Below are 7,764 nucleotides of genomic sequence, written 5' to 3'. Positions count from 1 at the left end.
TTTTAGTATCATCCCTGACCCACATATCTGATGTTCTCTATTAGGAAGTTCTTTGTTGTCATGGATATCTCCACCTCTACACTTCAGAGGACACAGTCTCAAGCTGTGCCAGGGGAAGTTTAGGCTCAAGGTGAGGAGAAAGCTCCTCCCAGAGAGAGCTGTTAGCCATTGGAATGGGCTGCCCAGGAAGGTGGTGGAGTCATCATCACTGGAGCTGTTCAAGAGGGGCTTGGACTTGGCACTCAGTGGCATGGTTTACTACTCATGAGGTGTTGGGTGACAGGTTGGACGTGATGAACTTTGAGGTCTTTTCCAACCTTATTGATTCTATGATTGTTTCAAAAACATTGTATGTGGTGCTACTTTCTGCCCCCAGTGTTTCCTGGTGTACCTACCTGCATATTTGGGCAGAGTGTGATCTTCCTGAGTTCTTTGGATAGTGCTGTTGGACTGCTATAGAAATCAGATTTTTCCAGTTCGTGTTTCTGTATGCCTGAGCACAGACTTCCAGATGTGTTTGAGAGGAAGTTTAGTAAGGACAATACTCACCAGGTCTGAGGGTTCCTTCAAAGAGGGTTTTTTTTTATATGCAGGTATCTCCTGATCCATATTAGCATCATTTTTGGTCTCCATTAAGTCCCTGAAGCGGCTGTATAAGCTTTGAATTTTTAGGGAGCTGAGGTGTCCATAAGATTTGAGGAGACTGTGCTGTTGTAAGCTAACCACATTTTTGAGCAGTTTTCAAACCTCATTAACAAATCAGACACTTCTCTTTTTAGTTGCAAAATTCTGTGTTGCAAGGTCAGTAAAGGAATTTGTTTGACTTTCTCTTTAAAAGGTTGTTAGGTTTGGGTGTTTTTTTGGGGATTTTTTTGTGGGTTTGTTGGTTTTGTTTGCTTGGTTTTTTTCTTGGTGATATTTTTAAGAAAATGGACAAGACAGTGTTTTACTTGAAAATTCAGTCAAGGGCATGTGATAAACTGACTAAACTAGAGCATGTTTGAGTTGCTTTTGTAAGAAGTAGTTTTGGTAGTAGATAGCGTTCTTGGATTTCTTGGAACCTAAATTCCATGGAAGGACTCTGGGGAGCCATTGCACCAAAGATTTTCTTTTTTACATGTTTCAATCACAAAAAGAGTCAGAATGCCAAAGGGTAGTTCAATATATTGATGACTTTGGAGCCAACATTAACTGAGAGTGCGAAGGAGGAGGGATGAGTCTGCAACACACAATGAATTAGAGCCATATTTTTAATATCTTACTTGAGCCATTCTGTTTGGGATATTGGTTTACACCATCTGCATTTTGGTTCTAACAAGCAGGGTAAAACGAACCAACAAAATCTTGACAAGATATACAGTGTATGTCCTTTTACAAATTTAGCTTTAAATGGATCATAGTATCAGTCAGGGTTGGAAGGGACCACAAGGATCATCTAGTTCCAACCCCCCTGCCATGGGCAGGGACACCCCACAATGGATCAGGCTGGCCAGAGCCTTATCCAGACTGGTCTTAAACACCTCCAGGGATGGCACCCCAACCACCTCCCTGGACAACTCATTCCAGGGCTTCACCACTCTCATGGTGAAGAATTTCCTCCTCACGTCCAGCTTGAATCTCCCCATCTCCAGCTTCATTCCATTCCTCCTAGTCCTATCACTACCTGATATCCTGTACTTCAGTTCTGAAGGAACTTTTCCTTTTAGAGTAGCTCTTCCTCTCATTTACTTAAGTGTAAGGAAAAAGAGCTCACTTTGTGCTCAAACATACGGTACTCTATCAAACTTGTATATAAATTACTTGATTCTTCATACTGCTGATATTCTTCCAATTGTTTTAATAGACCATAAAAATGGTAATACTGTGGTAAACCATTAAATGCTTAGCCATTTAGCCCAGCAGTATTCCTTGTTTAATAGTTTTACTCATTTAACACTTAGGATTTGTAACAGAGTAAATCTAATTTTAAAGTAGGTTGAGGAAGTTAAACCACCTCTGGGGAATAAATCTACACTCCCTTACCTGGAGGGCAATACTAATTTGCTATCCAGACCCAGAACAGGCTCAAATGAAGTCAAGCTCCAAGGATTACTAATGAGTGAGGCTTACATTGTATGAGCTAAAAGCCTTTGAATGCTATTTTTTACTTGAGAAACTGGCTGAACAAAAGTCTGAGAAAATCCATGCCATCAGTAGACTGCTGGTGCTTTAAGCATTAGTAATTATCAGCCTTCCTCCTTGGGATGTTAATGATAGTGGTTTGACCTTACCCCAGCATCCCTATCTAAATGTATAACTTAGCCATGGGTTTGCTTTAAATCAAGCACTAAATCTGAGTGCCATTTCATATGAATATTAAAACAAAAAAAATAATCAGGGTCTACTTGGTTCTTTTGTCAGCTAAATCTTGGGTAACTGCATGAATTAAATTAATGGATTAAACTGACTTTTAAAAAATGTATTTTATGTTTTGTGTTGGCCTAAAGAGGAGCACTTCTCTGTATTTTCAGTGCAGATGAGCTAGTCTCAAACATCATTATTATTGTCATCATTATTATAATACATATTAGTGGCAAGGCAAGAGAGTTGCTTTGTGTGGAGACCTTTAGCCTTTCTAGCAGTCTTCCACTCTTTACCTATAAATCTTGCAAGGTGTATTCTGAGGTTGTCAGGCTATATTTCCACCTTGTCTTCAGTTCTCTTTGTTCTGCTGATATATAAGAACAGAGCATCAAGGTTTGTTTGAAACATTAGCAAGCTGCATCTAGACCTTTTCAAAACAAAGTGTGAAAGTGTTTGCAATGATTAGCTAGACAAACCTTAACGATGAATAAATTGTGATGTAAAACACTTTGCAGGGCATAAAAGAATGGGAGAGGAAAAGATTAGGTCTCTGTTCCCTCATTTAAATCCCGTTCAAGCCCAGAGGGTTTAATAGGTACTTAAATGGTGCTCTAGAGAGTCTGACTAGAACTTATAGGGTGCAAATACCTTCATCTGACTTTCTACTGCAGCTGAATTTTGCCCCCAATGGCCAACCTAAGTTAAACCTAGCTGTTTTCTTTGAATAATGAAGCAGTGGAAAATCCAGCAAGTATGTGGAAATCAGAACTAAGAACAGGCCCTAGAGGATTTTTAACCTAAATAGAAGAAGCTGTATCTCCAGCTCTGAAAGTTGTTACTGTTTCTCTATTCTTTCTGTTTGCCTCTAGGATATTCCTGAAACGTGTGCATCTTCTGTTTTATGTGATGTACTTGCCTGCTTTAGATGTAGAAAGAAACAGGAGGAGGTGGACGATGGCATGGCCTCCAGCACTTTGTTTATGAGAACATCCTTCTAGCAATTTTATGTCTGCATGAGGTAGAAAAATTGTTTCCAGTCTGCCCTTGAGCTGTGGATCAAGCATTTTACTTCCTCTTACTTTTTTTCTGCTTTAAAACTTTATATTCCTTTTCCAGAGTCTTTAGACGGATGAGATTTTTGTCATTTGTACTGGTTGAAGTGCTTTCAGCTCCCTTTCTTTTTCCTAGCCATGTTTCACAGTTGATCAAGATAGCATGGTGCATTTCTTTTTCTGCAAAAGAGCCATCCTGAGACAAGCCCTAGCATGTTGTCTTTTCCTCACGATACCTGTAGGACCGTGTTACAGTGCAATCATTGCCTCAAACTTCTTTTATTACAGCTGAATGAAATGGGGCCGATTGGTCTGTTAGCCAGAACTGTGTCCGCAGGCTGTGTATCAGCAGGTATGCATTCAGAAGGTGTGGAGAACTAATCTGACCACTGGCTCCTTCCTGGGAGAAAAGACATATTTACTTGTTCATTTGTTCCTTTTCCAGTCCCACTGTTGCTGACATTTGAGAAATCCTCAGTTTTCCCCCACCTTCTCCCCACCCCCAAAAAGCCAGGCAAACCAAAAATCGCCAAAAACCCACCCAAAGTACCCCAAACCCTGACCCCTAGAAATGTTTTGTTTTGTTTTCCCCCCAGAGAAGGTAACCTGGCACATGGTCATAGCACTGTGTATCATTTAGCCCTACAAGTATTTGCAGTGCACCTTGGGCTCCAAGGGCTGCATCACCTCCTGGATGGCAGCACCACTCATGTGCAGCGCTGCATGTTTCTACATGTACTTCCAAGGTAGAACACACAAGTACTGCATTTCCTGTTGGGAATGAAATATTGGCCTCTGCAAAGCTGCTAGATCTATTTGTGAATAAAAATGATGACAGTGTTTTTCCTAGTAGGCTCACACACTCTCTATGTGGTGCCCTGAGGGAGAGGATTATCTGATATATTAGTTGCATCCTCTGAGGAATTACAGGTGTTACACTACCGCAGCCTTTGTTGGGGTAGCCAGTGTGATACTGGGCTTAATTCATAGAAGACAAAGAAAAGCCTATTGCTCAAATACCAATGCATCATCTTCTGGCAATGTTGATTCCTAAGCTGTGATGACTATATAGAATACTGCCTTGTTTATCATATTGCTAATTTACAGAAATAAATTTCTTTATCCACTGAGCTTTGAGGCATGCATGTGCAATCCACCAGTTGTAACTTGTGTTATTAGCTCTTATCCCTCCACAGCAATTTGCCAAAATAATTGTCTCAGCCACGATGACCTTGTTATGTGATGTTTCCGAGTAAGACGCACAACAATTTATTTCTTGCTGTAGCTTTCTTGTTTGAATTAGCATAATTTCTTCTTAAAAACAAACAGATCTGACTCTGTTCAGCAGTAGAGCAGATAGAAATTGTTCATGCTGGTTTTACTGTGTTACTGTTTCAGCTTGAGTTTTTATTTACTTTTGGGAGATAACAGTTGATAGATCAGGAGGTGAACAGCTGCTTTCGTGGCGTAATGCAGTAGCATGTGGCTCGCTTCTATAGGGATTGCTTTTAAATATGAGTGTCAGAGTGAACTTTATAATGAGGAACACTTTACTGCAGGGTTTGCTTTTGTAAAGCCTATCTGAAAATCTGTGCAGATAAGAACATACATATAAGGGTATTTCCTAGCCTTAGTTTCCGGTCTTTTTATGACTTATTAATCTACAAGAGAACCTTTCCTGCTATTCTGTGACTGTTATCAGTGAAAGCCTGTCTCACACTCTTGGGCTGGGCATGTGTGCAGAAATACAAATGCTCCATTAAAAAAAAAGAAGTATCTTTTTATTTATTTATTTTTTACACTGCTGTAAACTAGAATAGAATAGAATTAACTAGGTTGGAAAAGACCTTCGAGATCATCAAGTACAACCTATCACCCAACAGCATCTAATCAACTAAACCATGGCACCAAGTGCCTCATCCAGTCTCTTCCTAAACACCTCCAGGGATGGGGACTCCACCACCTCCCTGGGCAGCACATTCCAATGGCCAATCTCTCTTTCTGTGAAGAACTTCTTTCTAACATCCAGCCTAAACCTCCCCTGGCACAGCTTGAGACTGTGTCCTCTTGTTCTGTTGGTGATTGCCCAGAACTGGACACAGCAGTCAAGGTGTGGCCTGACCAGTGCTGAGTACAGGGGCAGAATGACTGGACTCTGCCCATCTGTCCAGCCTGTCAAGGTCCCTCTGCTGAGCTCTCCTACCCTCTAACAGGTCAACAGCTGCCCCCAGCTTGGTGAAAGACCCGGAAGGCTCATCTTCCCTCCAAGATGCTGTGTCTTTCAAAATTCATCAATATTTAATCAATGAGGCAAACATTTTAGTCTTTTATTGGTAGAAATGGCAAGGAACCCATTCCAGAAGTCAGATTTCCTGGTCTCCTGATACTGTGCTTATTATCTTATGCTCTACCGGCATTAACACTGATTTAAATTACCGGTTACAAACCACAATTAGATATTCACAGATTTTTATATCAGAGTTCCTTTGGAGCCACTGGGTGTATACAGTGTGTTTCTATTAATTCTATCAATTTATACTAAGAACTTTCCATTGACAGCTCAGTTTGAGGAAGCATTTTGTTTTCACCTTATGTGGAGAATGAGAATCACTCCAGTCCAGAAATATCCCCAGGCTTCTCTCTGGAAAATGTGGATGTGTAGGATTCATTCAGTTTGCCTTACATGCACATTCTTCATTCACACCCATCAGCTCCATGTGCTCAAACAGGCTCGCTGATCCTTGAAACTCTTTGTTATTTTCAATTTTTATGTCTTTAGCAAGATATTTCTTGAAATATTCTGGTTGCTGGCTGTTTGTTGGTTGGTTTTTTTAATCCCTGCTGATTCTGGTTTGATGTTAATTTTGTCAGAGTTGTTTTCTTTTCTCATGTGGATGCATCTTCTGCTTCCTGAAGGATGTCTTTTCACATCTAATGGCCTCTCTTACTCTGCTATTTGAGCACACTGCCTTTTTTTGGAAGCCCATTTAAAATTATTTCTGAGAGGTAATGTGCATGTACTCTGAGCTTTTACAGTGGTGCCTTTTAAAGAGTCTCTATGCCAGTTTTTATAAAAAGAAAGCTTTAAAATATTTATATGAATATTTTAAAATTTTAGCTGATTCTTTTTAATTTATTTTTAACTAGCCTCTTCATTTTTGTACCATTCTTCTTTTTCAAGTTAAGCAAGCTAACCTTTCAAGTTAAACCTCTTGTGGGTTTCTTTCAGGTTCCTTTTTGGCTTGCCCGCCCCCTCCCCCCTTCCCCCCCCTTCCCCCCCAATCTTCCCATACAAGCAGATTTGTATCTGAGTGTGGTGCAGTGTCTATTCCTGAGTTTTTTTTTCTTGGGTAACTACTTCTCAGACCTTGATCTGATTCAAGAATTGCTTCTCATCTTGTGAGTTGTTCCATTAGCTGCTCCAAAAAGCAGCTCTCTGTGGTTTAGTATGTCCACCTAACATGATATGTGGCCATAGTACACTCTATGGGGACTAAACAATATTTGCCAATATTATTCTGCTTTCTATCTTCACAGCAGTCTGCTTGCCCCAACAATCTGTAGCCATTGTCTAACTGGTACGTTTCACGTATAGTTTGCATTTCTATTTCAATTTATCTTGCTTCGCTCTCCAAAGCTTTATAGAGCATTAGGAGACATTTTCCTCATACTTGCAAAAAATAATTATTAATCCTTAGTCATAAAAGATAAAGGGTTCACAAGAGACAGTATGTCCCTATTCTTCTCATTCCACTGATAACGTCTTTCCTTCCCCTGTAGCCTTGAATTGCACTATCTCTTGGGTAATTCTGATGATTTGCAGTTGTGTTTTGTTGTATCAGTAACTTTTCATCCCGTGTTCTACCAATTACACTGCTGCCGATTGTCCCTGCATGCCAGTGCCACCTTTTAGATCTCCTGTAACAAACTGCTTGTAAGCCAGCTATTCTGTATGTCCCCTTCACCACCAAGTCAGCAGTGGTTTTCAATACAATTTCTCAAACTAGAATACCATACAAATTTTCATGAGTTTTTCCTAATGGATGACAGAAATTCTTCATTTTAGATATTTCCTTTCATCACTTCTAATCAGTCAGACTCCCTTATGGGTTTTCATCTCATAAAAACCTCTTGTAATCTGTGGTGATTTCTTTTGTTAGCTGTCTCTTACTTTCTGGACCACTTTTAAATGTCTTCTCTTTTCCCAGTAATTGCTTGTTTTCTCTCCTTAAGCTGTTGAGTCATTTTCTGAAACCTACTAGGAGTTCAGCATTTGCTTTCAATCCTTATGTTCAACTTGGAAAAAAAAATATCTCCCTAACTATACTTACCCTTCCTGATCTTCTCCGTGTTGGCTTTATATGGCAAT

This window comes from Dryobates pubescens, chromosome 4 (genome assembly GCF_014839835.1).
Source record: "Dryobates pubescens isolate bDryPub1 chromosome 4, bDryPub1.pri, whole genome shotgun sequence".
Lineage (NCBI taxonomy): Eukaryota > Metazoa > Chordata > Aves > Piciformes > Picidae > Dryobates > Dryobates pubescens.
Note: the sequence above shows the minus strand (reverse complement) of the source record.